This window comes from Natator depressus, chromosome 1 (genome assembly GCF_965152275.1).
Source record: "Natator depressus isolate rNatDep1 chromosome 1, rNatDep2.hap1, whole genome shotgun sequence".
NCBI lineage: Eukaryota > Metazoa > Chordata > Testudines > Cheloniidae > Natator > Natator depressus.
The window spans coordinates 220322076-220337787 of NC_134234.1; the positions used below are offsets into that span (position 1 = coordinate 220322076).

General features: G+C 42.3%; 1 long non-coding RNA gene across 2 annotated transcripts in view; it reads left to right on the top strand.

The window, feature by feature from the left end:
• Window positions 1–8540, top strand: part of LOC141975613 (uncharacterized) — a 54324-nt gene extending 45784 nt beyond the window's left edge. Inside the window, exons 2-3 of one of the 2 annotated variants that reach the window (XR_012635958.1) lie at window positions 6664–6748; window positions 7428–8540. This is a non-coding gene — a long non-coding RNA (uncharacterized LOC141975613). The remainder of the gene's footprint in view (window positions 1–6663; window positions 6749–7427) is intronic. The other variant, XR_012635959.1, reaches the window with a different exon arrangement.
• Window positions 8541–15712: the final 7172 nt, after the last annotated feature.

A 15712-nucleotide genomic window follows, 5' to 3' on the forward strand; every position in this document is an offset into this window, starting at 1 on the left:
CCTTAAGTGACTAGGAAAGCCCAGTTCAGATCTGCTTTGTGCCATCAAACTGCCATAAAGCAAGCCCAGAGAATCTGGCCATTAATTTTCCTTTCCTATGAGAGATTTAACAGAGAACTTTAGTTTTATTTTTACATTCCATTATTACTTTCCTATCATGTAACACTTCCCATTTTTATATTATCCAGTGATTATAGTGATTGTGATTAATTAATTAATTAATTGTAGTGATTAATTGGATATTGTGTGTGCATGATTTTAACCAAGGCTTTGAGAGACTGGGAAATCTCTCCCTCTGCAGCTCACCTCCATGTTGTGGAAAGTAATCTTTCTCTATCATTAAAAGAAAAGTCATCCTAGCTCTTGATCCTATATAGTGTTTAATTATAGCTTCAATAGAGAATTAAAACATAAGAAAATTTGGATCTTTTTTGTCATTAGGAGGTGTTAGCTTCTATATCATGGCCTAATTTCAACTCAGGTAAACAAAGTAACTAATTCTGTCTACCTATATTCCCTATGCAGTTTCAACTGAATATGGTGCTATTCAACTCTTGTCCTGAATTGCTGTGTAGTTTTGCTGTGCATTGTTAAACAGCTGTACTTTCCCTTCTCCAGAGGGACGGGGATCCAGACAGCCACCATGCCCCAAGAAGTGTGCAGTACATTGTTGGCTAAGAATCATAGAATATCAGGGTTGGAAGGGACCTCAGGAGGTCATCTAGTCCAACCCCCTGCTCAAAGCAGGACCAATCCCCAACTAAATCATCCCAGCCAGGGATTTGTCAAGCCTGACCTTAAAAATATCTAAGGAAGGAGATTCCACCACCTTCCTGGGTAACCCATTCCAGTGTTTCACCACCTTCCTAGTGAAAAAGTTTTTCCTAATATCCAACCGAAACCTCCCTCACTGCAACTTGAGACCATTACTCCTTGTTCTGTCATCAGCTACCACTGAGAACAGTCTAGGTCCATCCTCTTTGGAACCCCCTTTCAGGTAGTTGAAAGCAGCTATCAAATCCCCCCTCATTCTTTTCTTCCGCAGACTAAACAATCCCAGTTCCCTCAGCCTCTACTCATAAGTCATGTGTTCCAGTCCCCTAATCATTTTTGTTGCCCTCCGCTGGACTCTTTCCAATTTTTCCACATCCTTCTTATAGTGTGGGGCCCAAAACTGGACACAGTACTCCAGATGAGGCCTCACCAGTGTCGACTAGAGGGGAACGATCACGTCCCTCAATCTGCTGGCAATGCCCCTACGTATACATCCCAAAATGCCATTGGCCTTCTTAGCAACAAGGGCACACTGTTGACTCATATCCAGCTTCTCGTCCACTGTAACGCCTAGGTCCTTTTCTGCAGAACTGCTGCCTAGCCATTCGGTCCCTAGTCTGTAGCGGTGCATGGGATTCTTCTGTCCTAAGTGCAGGACTCTGCACTTGTCCTTGTTGAACCTCATCAGATTTCTTTTGGCCCAATCCTCTAATTTGTCTAGGGCCCTCTGTATCCTATCCCTACCCTCCAGCGTATCTACCTCTCCTCCCAGTTTAGTGTCATCTGCAAACTTGCTGAGGGTGCAATCCATACCATCTTCCAGATCATTTATGAAGATATTGAACAAAACCGGCCCGAGCACCGACCCGTGGGGCACTCCACTTGATACCAGCTGCCAACTAGACATGGAGCCATTGATCACTACCCGTTGAGCCTGACAATCTAGCCAACTTTCTGTCCACCTTACAGTCCATTCATCCAGCCCATACTTCTTTAACTTGCTGGAAAGAATACTGTGGGAGACCATGTCAAAAGCTTTGCTAAAGTCAAGGAACAACACGTCCACCACTTTCCCCTCATTCACAGAGCCAGTTATCTCGTCATAGAAGGCAATTAGATTAGTCAGGCATGACTTGCCCCTGGTGAATCCATGCTGACTGTTCCTGATCACTTTCCTCTCCTCTAAGGGCTTCAGAATTGATTCCTTGAGGACCTACTCCATGATTTTTCCAGGGACTGAGGTGAGGCTGACTGGCCTGTAGTTCCCAGGATCCTCCTTCTTCCCTTTAGGTGCTGATTCCCTGCCCTAGGCAGCCTGTACTAGTGGGGTTCCTCAGATCCCTACCGCATTCCTTACTCATCCTAACATTTTGTTTGCCTTTTTGAATGCCTGTACGCTGTCACTCAGCTCTCCATAATGACACCCAGGTCTTTTTATTGAATGTTTACTGTTAATTTAGGACCCAGCAAAGTATATTTGTAATATTCCTTCCAGCTCTTACTCTGAAATAGCCAACTCTGAATTTCATCTGTATTGTACTATCTAATCACTTAGGTTTGTCCGAGGCCCCGCCGCCCCCTTGAGTTCCTTGGTCTTCAGTAGTCTCAACTAACCTAAATAATTGTATCAGCAGCAAATTTTGTCACCTTGCTGTTTAATCTCTTTTCCAGATCATTAATGAATACACTAACAAACACCCACTCTTGGCACACAACCTTAGAATGCCACTGTTAACCTTTTGCCATTTTGAAAATTGACCTTTTTTTTATTCCTACGCACTGTTTTCTCTCTCTCATTCCAATTTGTGATCCCAGACATGACTTTACTGCTCACCCAATGATTTCTTAGTTTCCTTGCTAGCTTCTATGTTGTCAAAAGCTTATGGAAAGTACAAATAAATTATGCCAACCTGTTTCCTTTATAGTCCAGCTGAATTCCCACTTCTTAAATGTACTTCATCTAATTCAGAGAAAAAGTCAAGAACAGTAGTAAACTATATTTGATTTATTTGTTTTTAGTAGTTTGGCAATAACAGAATTGATGCTATGTCTGGCATTTATGTCAGTAAAATCAGTAGTATTAAGTGTTGCCAGTGTTGTAACACTGAATGGTTTCCAGTACATGGTGTGTCTGAGGAAAGTTAAAAATTGCTCATTGCACACCTGGCCTGTCTGGAAACTGGGTGTTCAAAAGTTTTGGAATATAGTAATGTATGAAGTGCTGGACTACTGGTCAGAGACCATTTCTGGCCATTGGAAGAGGTGTCAACTCTTTGGGACGAGAGTCCTGTCCTGTCCCATCCCCCCTACCTTCCCTTTGTCAGAAAAATCTCATTGATCACATGTACATGCTCTCACAGCTGACTCAACCTCTCCACCGCCAGTTCCTGTATGTCTGTGGGACAGGGAATATTTTTGGCAGTGAGAAGGCAGTGAATATATTGAGGGTAATAGAAAGGAACCATCAGCAGAAGAGGCTGAAACTCTATAGCCGGGATTTGGAAATGGATTAGAAAACTATGGACCTGATTTAGCAAAACTCTTAAGTACATGCTTAAGTGCTTTGCTAAACAGGGTCTATGCAAAGGTTAGGTCTCCTGTGTTGTGGAGAAATGGAACCACAGTTAAGAGGAAGTTTATGGGGAGTGATTAGATGTTAAGGGAGAGTACGGTATGCGCATTATGCAGTTTTCAGAATCTTATTTTCCGAGAGGTAGGTTTAAGTTGACTTTCATTTACGCTTGAGCCTTTCATCTTTAATTGACATTGCACTTCACTGTGGCATCTGCTAAAACCTATGCCTGCAGCAGCAGTATCAGCGGCAAGGGGATCTGCACAAATGGTTGCTATTTGTATCTTTCAGAATTTCAGTCGGTCCTTCTACGTCTTCAGCACACACACTTGTATTTGCTTAACAACAACATTCCTAGCTCCACAGAATATACTTGGTTTAGCAAATCCAACAACTTTAATTTCAACAAGTTGTTGTACAGTTTGGATTCCTAAATTTTTATCACCTATTACAACAGTATTTGAATAGGTCATTAGTGAAAGAATACATTTTGTTTTCTTGCAGTCAAGAAATGGTGAGCACACAGTTCTATTTTTTAACCTAAAACTTCACTATCTATGAATGAGTCAGGAAAATAATTATATGCATATGGGTGAAAGCCTGTGTACAATGATGTCAAGGAGAGTTTTGCCATTGACTTTAATGGACTCTAGATTTTATCCATAGATAAAAATTTTATCTAATTCTCCACTGCCTCATGCTCTCTGTAGTCATTTACATCTGTGTAAAGTGAGTGCTGAGTAGATGCCATGTACATTGGCCAAACCGGACAGTCTCTATGCAAAAGAATAAATGGACACAAATCTGACATCAGGAATCATAACATTCAAAAACCGGTAGAAGAACACTTCGACCTCTCTGGCCACTCAGTAAAAGCCTTAAGGGTTGCAGTTCTGCAACAGAAAAGCTTCAAAAACAGACTCCAACAAGAAACTGCTGAGCTTGAATTAATATGCAAACAAGATACCATTAACCTGGGTTTGAATAGAGACTGGGAGTGGCTGGGTCATTACAGATATTGAATCTATTTCCACATGTTAAGTATCCTCACACCTTCTTGTCAACTGTCTAAATGGGCCATCTTGATTATCACCACAGAAGTTTTTTTTCCTCCTGCTGATAATAACTCATCTTAATTAATTAGCCTCTTACAGTTTGTATGGCAACTTCCACCTTCTCTGTATGTGTAAATATATATAATCTTCTTACTATATGTTCCATTCAATGCATCTGATGAAGTGGGCTGTAGCCCACGAAAGCTTATGCTCTAATATAAATTTGTTAGTCTCTAAGGTGCCACAAGTACTCCTGTTCTTTTTGCGGATACAGACTAACACGGCTGCTACTCTGACACCCATTTGACACTCACTTTGCACAGGTATAAATGGTATACACAAGGTGCAAAGGAGGAATTCAATGCAAAAGGCTTTTCTTTAAAAGTTACCTTTCAAGAATCCAGCTGAAAAGAAATCTGGTCTAAATGTTGTGTCCTTATGGTACTGGAAATCAAGGCCAAAATTTTCCTTTCAAAACAAGATCCTAAAGTTAGGATCCTAAATTTAGACCTTGTTAAAGAGTCGAATCAAATGTTATTTTTAACTAAAAATGTTTATGACCAAAATGGAGAATTTTCCATTTAAAAATTCATTTTGGTAGAAATGTTTCATAGAAAAAAAAAAGAGAGAGAGAGAGAGAGAGAGAGACTGTTTTTCCCCCCATGGAAATTAAACCTAAGTTTTGGTTCAGAAATATTTTTGGTGAAAAACTGAAAAAATTACACCAATTTTTTTAATGGAAACAAATATTTCTTTAAAAAATTTATACTTAGCTTTTTTGATTAGCTCTGCCTAAATCTATAGACAGACATCTTAATAAGTGGCTTCGTTTTCAAAAGTGCTCAAATACGAACAGCTTCTATTGATGGATTTATGAGTCCAACTTTAGTTTTCAAAATATTGGCCCAAATCTTCAGTTTAGGGGTGCGTGGTTCAAACTACTGTAAATTTCAGATTTTATGGAAATCTATATTTGTGTAAAATTGTTTCCTGTTTCTGCAGGAAGTGTGGTTAATTGTGGATGGACAAGCAATTGCAGTAAGTGATATGGAGAGTTATGTCCATTGCATAAAATGATCAGGCAACTGAAAATGCTTCAAAAAATTTAATAACTTAATCCTACAAGATACACTGAAATATCACCTTTGCGCTGCTGAATGCATATCAACTACATTCCATATTAAAACTTTGGACTTGCATTGTTAAACATGTTACCTAAGAAAAAGTGTCAGCCCTTGATTCATAGCTCACTAAAACAGATATAAACCAGGAGTAATTCCACGGAGTTACACTGCAATGTAATTGAAAGACTAATCAGATCCACTGTGCTCAGCATAACACCACTTCAAAGCACAGCTGAGCCAGAGATGACACTTCCTTTTTAAACTAAGGCTATGTCTACACTACAGCCCTTACAGCGGCACAACTGTGCCATGACAGCTGTGCCACTTTAAGGCCTCCCGTGTAGCTCCTCTTTGCTGGCAGGAGAGAGCTCTCTGTAATTAAACCACCCCCCATGAGCTGCACTAGCTGTGTTGGCAGGAGAGCCTCTCCTGCCCAAATAGCGATGTCCATACCAGCACTTTTGTCAGTGAAACTTGTGTCGGTCGGGGGAGGGGGGTGTTTTTCACACCCCTGAGCAACAAAAGTTTTACCAACAAAAGTGGTAGTGTAGACATAGCCTTTGACTTCCATCTCTCAAATCTCTACTAGCATAGACACTTCGTAGCATGCGTGGCCTACAGATGGCACCTAAAATACAGTATCTGCTCTAAGATGGATTCCAGACTTACTTTTTTCTCATCTACTTCCAAGAGAAAAAAAAATACACAAGTACGAGTAGTTTTGTGTTATGACCTTATGTAGGACACCACCCCATAGCCTCACCCTTTTTTTCCCCTTGCATGGATAATCTCTTCATAGGGTGGGGAGGGAAGGGGACAATTGCTTTCAAGTTTTTGAGCAATGATTTCTTCTACAACTATTTCCTTCTGAACTGTCTTACTCACTGTTTATGAAATGTCCCTGTTCTTTAACAATAGCATTGTTGCTACAGCTGCACTGATTATATTTCTCTTACTTCTCTAACTTTTTGGGCTTGAAACCAGAGTAGTTTGTTTTTATACATGATAACTTGGAACAGCCTGTAATAATATTACAGAAGAGCTTGATAATATAATTGTAATGAACACACACACACACACACACACACTTTTTACTGTTTTGTGTCTCCCTGACTCAGTGCCTATTGTTTTTTTTAAGTCACTGTATATAATAGAGACTGAAGTACTGGTTCCAGACAGAAACACTGGGAAATTCAGCTTGTTAATAAGCATATTCAAAGAAGGTCAGTGAATGTTTAAATATTTCACTGCACAGCCATGCATCATTGCACATATTTTAGACCCTGCCTTATCCGGTCTCCTATTTAAAACAAAACAAATCTCAAAGAGAAAAACTAAAATACTTAAACATATTGGTTTATTTTTATTTTAACTTACCAAAGTCTTTGTATTCTTCTGATCTGGTCTCCAAACTAAGGGATTGATTCCCTTATATCCCCTTTATATCACTTGTGAAGTGCAAAAGAGGCATAAAGGTGGGGAATTTACATCTACTGTAAGGTCCCTTTGCAATGCCAGACTGATGCTTTAGTGGATACCAGCCCCTAAATCTTTACAAAATCACAATATATTAAGGCCCCTATGTAGTAAATACTTCATTTTAAAAAATGAGGGAGTTTTTGGTCTGATTTTCAACTGGAGCCAGACAAGTGTATGTAATGAACAGTAGCCGGTAGCAGAGAGGGATCCTCTCTCTGCACGCATTGCTCCTTCCCTGGACTGCTTCCTGCACTCTGCTTCCCCTTCTCACTCTGGGTATACTAGCATCCCAGCATGAAACCTGTAGTTGCTCTAGACCATTAATGTAAGCATGTAAAGGAGTGCGAAGGGAATCTTTCCTTTAGATTGCATCAGATAACTGCAAGTTTTAATATATGATATACTTTGCATTTTCTTTTCAAGATTGATTAAGCACTCGTGGAAAATGGCAGATTGGCCGTCCTGGACACTAAACATTCTCTGTTGATCTTCAGAAAGGTGCCGCACAGGCAGCGGAAGAAGAGGATTCCCTCACTCTCCTGCTAAGGTGTGCTTGCCTTCTCAGCCAGCATAGGGTTATGGCTCAAGACCTCCACGGCAGTTCACCCCCTCCATGTTACCCCATTGCAACAAATGAGACATTCCTCTAAGAGGACAGTAGCTATGGTCCCCCAAACAGGTTCTTGACTTGCCTTGTTGGAGCACAGAGCAGTTGACAGCAGCAAGCAAGGCAAAAGAGGGCACCTTCCAGCTTTGCCCTCCATCACAGATGTTATCCTGTTATGGAATTAATGAAGTGGCTGCCACTTGGCCAAAAATCCAGATGTCTGCATCTGTCCTTATTGCTCCCTGCCATTTGCAACACACCTCCACCTGTTCAGGGTGAGAGTGGGGGAGGGACGACTCTCTCTAGTGATGCAAAGGTAGTTCAGTTCACAGCTCAGTGTTTGGTCTTTCTACTGACAATACCAACAAGGATGATAGAAAACCAAACTGTGATGTGGACACCTGGCCTTTAGGAATGGAACTGAGACTACTCAACTTATTCACAGAGTACAGCAAACAGGATTCAGATATTAATACAGTCAAACAATGATACAGGAGGTGGAGCCTGCACACTCAGGCTTCTTATGTGTTAAATTGATTTTTCTCTTATAAAACCAAGAAGATGAGAGCTATTGTGGCAGGAAGTTGCTGAACTCTAGCAGTTGCTCATTGGCAAGTTAATTTTGAGGGAAGAATCCAAAACCAACATAAGACATAGGTTTGGAACTAGATCGTGCACTTCATCATTAAATGCGCTCATGCACTGTCTGAGGGACATAGGGGGCTGTCATGGGGTGCACCATTCACTGTCCATCAGGTGCCTCCTCCTGGTCACTCTGGGGATTAGCTCTTGAGGCCAATGATCCCATCCGTGGTTTGCACACCATCACTCTGATCTGCAGCTCCTCTCGCTCCAGGACCCACAACGTCCTCTTCATGACTTAGCCGCCGACTAGGTCACTCAATGTTCCCCCTTCTGGGGTTCAGTCCATGAACAGTCCATGAACAGTCCTAAGCAGCCTTCCCATTCACTCCCCTGGCACCCCTCCCTCAGTTGCTGGTAAGGGAACCCAGGCCTGCACTCTACTCTGAGTTCCAGTCCAGGGACCCTCAGTTAAGCAGTTCTGGGATCCTCTCTCTGCATGCATTGCTCCTTCCCTGGACTGCTTCCTACACTCTGCTTCCCCTTCTCTCTCTGGATATACTAACTCCAAGAACCCTCCTCCGTCTTCCCAGGCAGCGACTGCCCTTACTCAGCAGCCCCAGTCTGCAGCCAGCTTTCTGGATTTATAGGCCCTGCCTGTTCCTGCACAGGTGAGCCTCTCTCTAATTAGCTGTCTCCAGCCACAAGCTCCCCTGTTTGTAGCCTAATTAGTTGATTGGGCCTACAGGGCCCAATTCTGCTCTGTGCAGGGCTAGTGTGGGGATCTTACCCCATCACAGGGGCTCAGTCTCAAGTGGAGAATAGGATTGTTTGCATTGGCCATAACATATTTGTTTTTATAATAGTAAGTGGTTGGCTACAAGAGGTGTCTGATGTAGAAAGAAAGAATTTTTGCACCAAATAAATTCGAGAAACAGTCAAGCATGGTTCTTTCTAATGAAAGTAATATCCTTTTAATAAAAATGGCAAGCTAAGTGTCTGTTTGGGTTATCTGTCATGGAAGAGTCAATCATGCAAGTTAGATCTGCCTAGATCTGTCTGTTGTAACTTGCACACCCTTCAATATGTTTCTAATAAAATTTCAGCATTACTTTTTTCCCCTTATGACATGCATTGTCTCTTTCCCTTCATTCCCCATGGCCATGTCAGGCCTCTGCTCACCAACGCCTCTCCTACCTGGCATAACCTTAACTGACTAAACACTAGATGCATGTCTGTGAAGAAAGCCATGGTGATGAATGTAAATTTTATGTAAATTACACAGCAGGTGCAGTCTGCATGATTTTTGAGTATCGTTTGTGCAAAAATAAAAATTAAATGTATTTAGGTTGAAATCTGTTCAGAAATATGGCACCCGGTTCGCAAATGTCTCAGAATATGCCTGAATGTAGAGTCAAAGGGAAAGAAAGCTCTATAACTCACAAGCATCTTGCAGTTCAAACTGTAATGTAAGTATTGTGACTTCAGAATGGGATTAGATTAATTCTGGTTCTACTGTTAACCTGTTGATGATGTTGGCTATGTCATTTAACCCACCTGAGCCTGATTCTCTTCCTCTGTTTGGAGGTTTTATCTCTTTAGGTTGTAAGCTCTTTGAGGCAGGGACTGTCTGAAATTATCTGATTGTACAATGCCTAGCCCAGTGGAGCTGCAGGTTTGACTAGAGCCTCTAAACTCTTCTGTAATATAAATAAATAATAAAAATAAAGAGGCCGTGTGTGTGTTTAATGATAATGCAAGACTCCTGCTACTCCACTTCATAGAATAATTATTCTCACTCAGTGTAAGAAAACCAAAATGGCTTCACTCTTTAATGAAGTTTATAGCATTCAGTGAGTCTATATGAAATGAACTAGTGATATCAGTCCCTGAAAGGTGGATTAGTGCTCAGAATACAGGCTGCTACCCTCACAACTGTATGTACCCTCCCACTAAAGAGTTTTCTTGATGGCAGTCTCAGCAGAGAGCCTCAGGACTGAATGAACAAAAAGAATGAACTACTCCTTCTGGTGGATTATCTAAGGCAGACAGGAAGTGCATTGGAGGAGAGAGGAGAACAAGGTTGGGAAGCTTGCACTATTGCTGTCCAGGCTGCGTCTGTTCTATGGAAAAACTGAAGACTTTATTCTCTAGAGCTATAAATCCAGCACCTTCCATATATAGTAAATTTCCTCCAGAAATAATCTATTTTCCGGCTCAAAGCCATGTACATTCTCTAAACGTACTTATATTATGGTAGGAGGCATGGACCTGTACCCTCTTTGTACCGTTCTGTGTCACAAGTGAGAGATCTATTTGAATACTTCTTTCCCTAATACTTGTAGCCAAATTAATAACATTTGCAGTATATACCAAATTACAGTTATAACTTAATACACATATATATCAGGAAGACACTGAAAATGAGAACCTTAAAATATTGTTAGTGTCAATGTATAGATGGGGACATTTTGCATTCTAATTGGAAATGCATTGTACTCAAACTTCTGGGGTCATTTTATTAAAACAGCAGAAAAATTAAAAATATAATATTGTATAGTGAAACTGAAGTTACCTACTGCTGTAGACTCACTGTGTTTTTAAAATGATTTTGAGAATAAATAAGTTGCAGAACCAATATTTGGGGGTCTTATTCATGACATATTTACTACATATTTATTGAACCCACAGCTTTCCACAGATGGATTTCAGATAAAAAGCACAATAAATAATATGGTACCAAACTTATGTGCTGCAGAAAACACATAAAGTTACAGGTTCCTCATCTAATTTGTGGGTCAACCACTAGAAGGTGACATCACACACTCAAAATTCAGTACATTACCTACTCCCTCCCCAACTTAGACCAAAGAACATCCTGAGGCTCACAGGAGTTCAAATCCAACAGGTGGGTGCCACCTTGAACAAGTCTAAATGCTGCAGACATCCACTACACACACCTAGAGGAACCAGGACTTCACTTGAGCTCCAATTCACAAGCCTCTACCACTTGAATGGGGGAAAAAATCTCTTTTAGCTATAAGTGGTAGAAGGTCCCTAATGTAGTGCGTGGCACAGCCACTAAAAGACATCACCACATACACAAGCACATCATGTCAGACTGCAGGTGGAGAAAGTAATTTATTGGATTGAGAATGGCTAAAATAAATACCAACCTGAACCCTGGCTTGAAATTTATACCAAAAATGTTCTAACCATCAAAGAACTCAATTAAACATTTTTCTTATTGCTTTCCATTTTCCTGGTTGTGTCCAATACCAGAAGCAGAAATGAAAAACTTAGCAAAGAAAGCCATTTTCAGGCCTGTATGAAAATATCACTAGAACATTTTCTCATGAAATATCTAGCCTGCTTTTGCAGACCAAAGAGATTTGGAAAACGTTTAATTTATCAGAACTCAGGCCTAAATTCACAAAGCTGACTTAGGCATTGTGACACTGAGCGTTGCAATGCCTAACTTTTAGGAACCTAGAAAATCACAGGAATAACACTGGGATCCCAACACTAAATCTTGAGTTAGCTGCCTAGCCTGTACAATGAATGGGGAGAGTTAGGAACTTTAGAATGTGATCCACAAAAGCCAACACACTATGCGGGGAGCTGCCAACAAGAAGGGGCTGTCCTAAGCCCCACCCCTCTCACAGAGATAGGTGTATAGGCGCCAAATCCGTGGGTGCTCCAGGGCTGAAGCACCCATGGAAAAAAATTAGTGGGTTCTTAGCACCCACCGGCAGCCAGTTCTCCCCCACCACAACCAGCATCTCCTGTCCACCGGTGGCCCTGCCAATCAATTACCCCCATCCTCCATCCCAGCACCTCCCAGCTGCTGCGATCAGCTGTTCCGCAGTGTGCAGGAGGCACTGGAGAGAGGAGAAGAGCAGGGACGGGGTGAGAAAAGGTGGTGTGGGGCCTTCGGAGAAGGGGTGGGATGTAACGGAGCAGGGCCTGGGGCAGAGTAGGGGTGGGAAGGGGCAGGGCAGGGTGGGGGTTTGGGAAAGGAGTGCAGTGGGGGTGGGGTTTAGGGTAGAGCAGGGGGTTGCGCACCCCAGGGCCCCAGAGGAAGCTGGCACCTGTGGATAAGTGCATAAGTCCAGGCTGCAGGGAAGCATCAATCTCTGTTAGCAATCCACAACTAGGATCCCCTCTCCAGAAGTCAGGTGGCTAAGACATGTGAATCGTTTCTTATGAGAAGGTGTTAGGAGCTTGTCAATCCAGCTGGAGCAGGGGGAGGTGATGGTGGTGCTGGCGCCCACCCTGTAACTGGTTAGCCCAGTGGTTAGAGAACTCACCTGGGATGTGAGAGACTCAGATTCAATTACCCCATGCCCAAGGGAGAGAAAGGATTAGAGGTTTCCTACCCCTCACAGAAGAGTTTCTAATCACTGAGTTATGGGATATTCTAATGTACATCGGCCTCAATCACTCCTGTTGAAGCTATTTCCACTTTGGATAAATAATTAAAGAGTTATTGAAGCAGGGGAACTGGACACTGGGTCTCCCATCTCCAAGGTGGGTGCCCTAAACATGAGACTGCAGACCCATTCTCACGTGCTCTCTCTCTAGCCCCATGACTCTAAGTGTTAGTGATGAGAATGCAGTATTCAGGATGGTATATTTGCCTGAGATAGAATTCTGGGTCTTGTTTGCCCATTTGATTTTTGATATTTTTATATTCTTACTAATATGGGTGAACAAAGAATAGACACTGTGTGTGTGTTACATCTGCCCACAAGCAGATGGGGGTGGGGGGTGGGAGAAAGAGATAAGAGATAGACCTAAAGTGTTGCTGGGCAGAGTGGGAGTGTAATATACAAGCGCACACTTGAAGGATAGGCCTGCTTCAATTCCTCTCCCAAGATAAAGTCAAGCAGTCAGTTGGGAGGGGTGAGGGGGGAAGGTATAAGAAACACTAAAAGGCCAAAGAAAGGCCTGTCCCTGACCAAAGCACAACCTCACTCCTTAGCCCTCCCATGGGATACCAAAGAGGTGGTACCAAAGCCCCCAGACCAAAGACCCTCCAAAATGGAACATGATGATAAATTACAAGGCGTGGGATCAAGGGTGTGCACACCAGGTATAATTATGCCTGCTAAAGAAGGTGGAATTGGGACACTGAGAAAAGGCTCTGCGGTGTCAGAGCTGGAGAGCGACGGCTGCTGCTGGGTGCCCAGCTCTGAAGGCAGCACTGCTGCCAGCTGCACTACAGAAGTGAGGATGGCCTGGTATGGGGGGCATCATCATTTTTTGGGAGGGTACGGCCGATCTTACAGGTGTGCATCATGGGCGACTGCCCAGGGCAGCACCGGGGTTGGGAGGCGCTGCAGTCAGGAGGACGCTGGGGTCACCCCCTCACACCCAGTCCAAGGCCCCTTTCACTCCCGAGCACTGTGCCCAGACCATGCCACCCTCACTTCTGCGCTGCTGCTGAGAGTGGTGCTGCCTTCAGAGCTGGGCTTCCAGCCAGCAGCTGCCCCTCTCCAGCTGCCCAGCTCTGAAGGCAGCACCACTGCCAGCAGCAGCGCAGAAGTGAGGATGGCAATACTGCGACCACAATAGTCGTGCGACCCCCGCCCCCCAACCATAACTTCCTTTTGGATCGGGATCCCCATGGTTACAACACCATGAAATTTCAGATTTAAATCTCTGAAACCATGACGTTTAAGATACTTAAAATCTTATGTCTGTGAAATTTACATGGACCATGTGGACCATGTAATGGACCATGAATGGTAGGGCCTTAGTTATAAGACAGGTGCCACCTCCATCTCCAGCTAGATTTTGAATGGGGCCTGATCCAGTAATTGGCCTCAGAGTATGCCTACAATATAGGCAGTCTTCTGACCATCATCTCCCAGTTCATGGATCGCGTGGGGGCTTGGGTGGGAGATAGACGTTCAGATACCTAGAGGGAGGCAGCAGTGCATATGCCTAGAAATTTAGGTGCTGAGGGAACATTTACCCTGAAAACGTAAGCACTGAGTAAGTTTAGGTGCCTACAGTGTTAGGCAGCAGCTGAGCGGGAGTTTTTTGGGTTGCAGTGGAGCCTAAAATGGGGATTTAGCACCTTGGTCTAGAGTTTAGGCACCTCAGTACCTCTGTGGATCCGGCCTAAGTGTCCAGACTTGATATTTATCCATCATAATGTAGGACAGAAATTCAGCTATGGGATATGAAGTTTTGTGGCTAAGGCACAGGACTGGGATCAGGAAATCTGGATTCTATTCCTGACTCTTCCTACATGATATTGGGCAGCTCATATAACCTCTCTGGGCCAGATTATAAAGCCCTTATGTTGCGTAGTCAGGACAGCTACTTGCAGACTAAGGTACTACTCTGTGTGAATAAGAATTCAGAAACTGTCTCTTAGGGTCAGCTTTATAAAGGTATTTATGCACTCAATTTCAGAGGGAGTTAGGCACTTAGATACTTTTCAGATCCCACTAGATGCTTATTTATACCCTTAGGTAAATCCCTGTAAAAATCTAGCCCTTAGCTTTTTAGGCCATGATCCTGCAAGCACTTATGCATGTGCTTAACTTTAAGCATGTGGGTTGATTTATTCATGTCAATGGAGCTACCCATAGGCTTAAAGTTAAGCACATACATAGGTGTTTGCAGGACAGGAGTAATAGTTTCTCCATTGTTGAAAAGGGGATAATGCATACCCACCTTACAGTAGTTTTATAAGGCTTAATTTGTCAGTCTTTTAAAGCATTTTGAGATCCTCACATAGAAGGTGTTACAGAAGTATTATTATTTATGTTATATCTTTTATGGATTTGCAGAATTGTAGAGTCTTAACGGGATATTATGAATTTAACAAAAGGTAGACACTAGTGCTATCCCAGTCTTTCCTTAACATTATGTAATTATGGTAAAAAGAAAAAAGAAAAGGAGTACTTGTGGCACCTTAGAGACTAACCAGTTTATTTGAGCATGAGCTTTCGTGAGCTACAGCTCACACATGCATACATCCGATGAAGTGAGCTGTAGCTCACGAAAGCTCATGCTCAAATAAACTGGTTAGTCTCTAAGGTGCCACAAGTACTCCTTTTCTTTTTTCTTTTTACGAATACAGACTAACACGGCTGTTACTCTGAAACCTGTAATTATGGTGTAGTTGATTTTATTTATAAAGAGGTCATTTAATAAAATATATCACTGTGAAGCATATAAAATATCTGCAATTTCTTGGAAAACTAGCCACTGCCTGCTAGTTACCCTCTACCCCCCCCCCCCACCAAACACATAGGGTAATATTTAAAAAGCAATAATGTACTTTCCGTAATCTGAGTGGCCCAGAAGAGATTTATCTGTTTTAGAAATTGAACGTAATGAAATTAATTCTATCACTTAATAAAAGCTTGCTATTTTAGCATGAAAGTAGCTTCTACATTGTTAGGAAGGAATATCATTTCTATTCCTATTAGTGGTGAATCAGGATCCTCTCCAGTACAAGACTATTCATATACTCATGTAACCAGCTTGGTTAGAGATA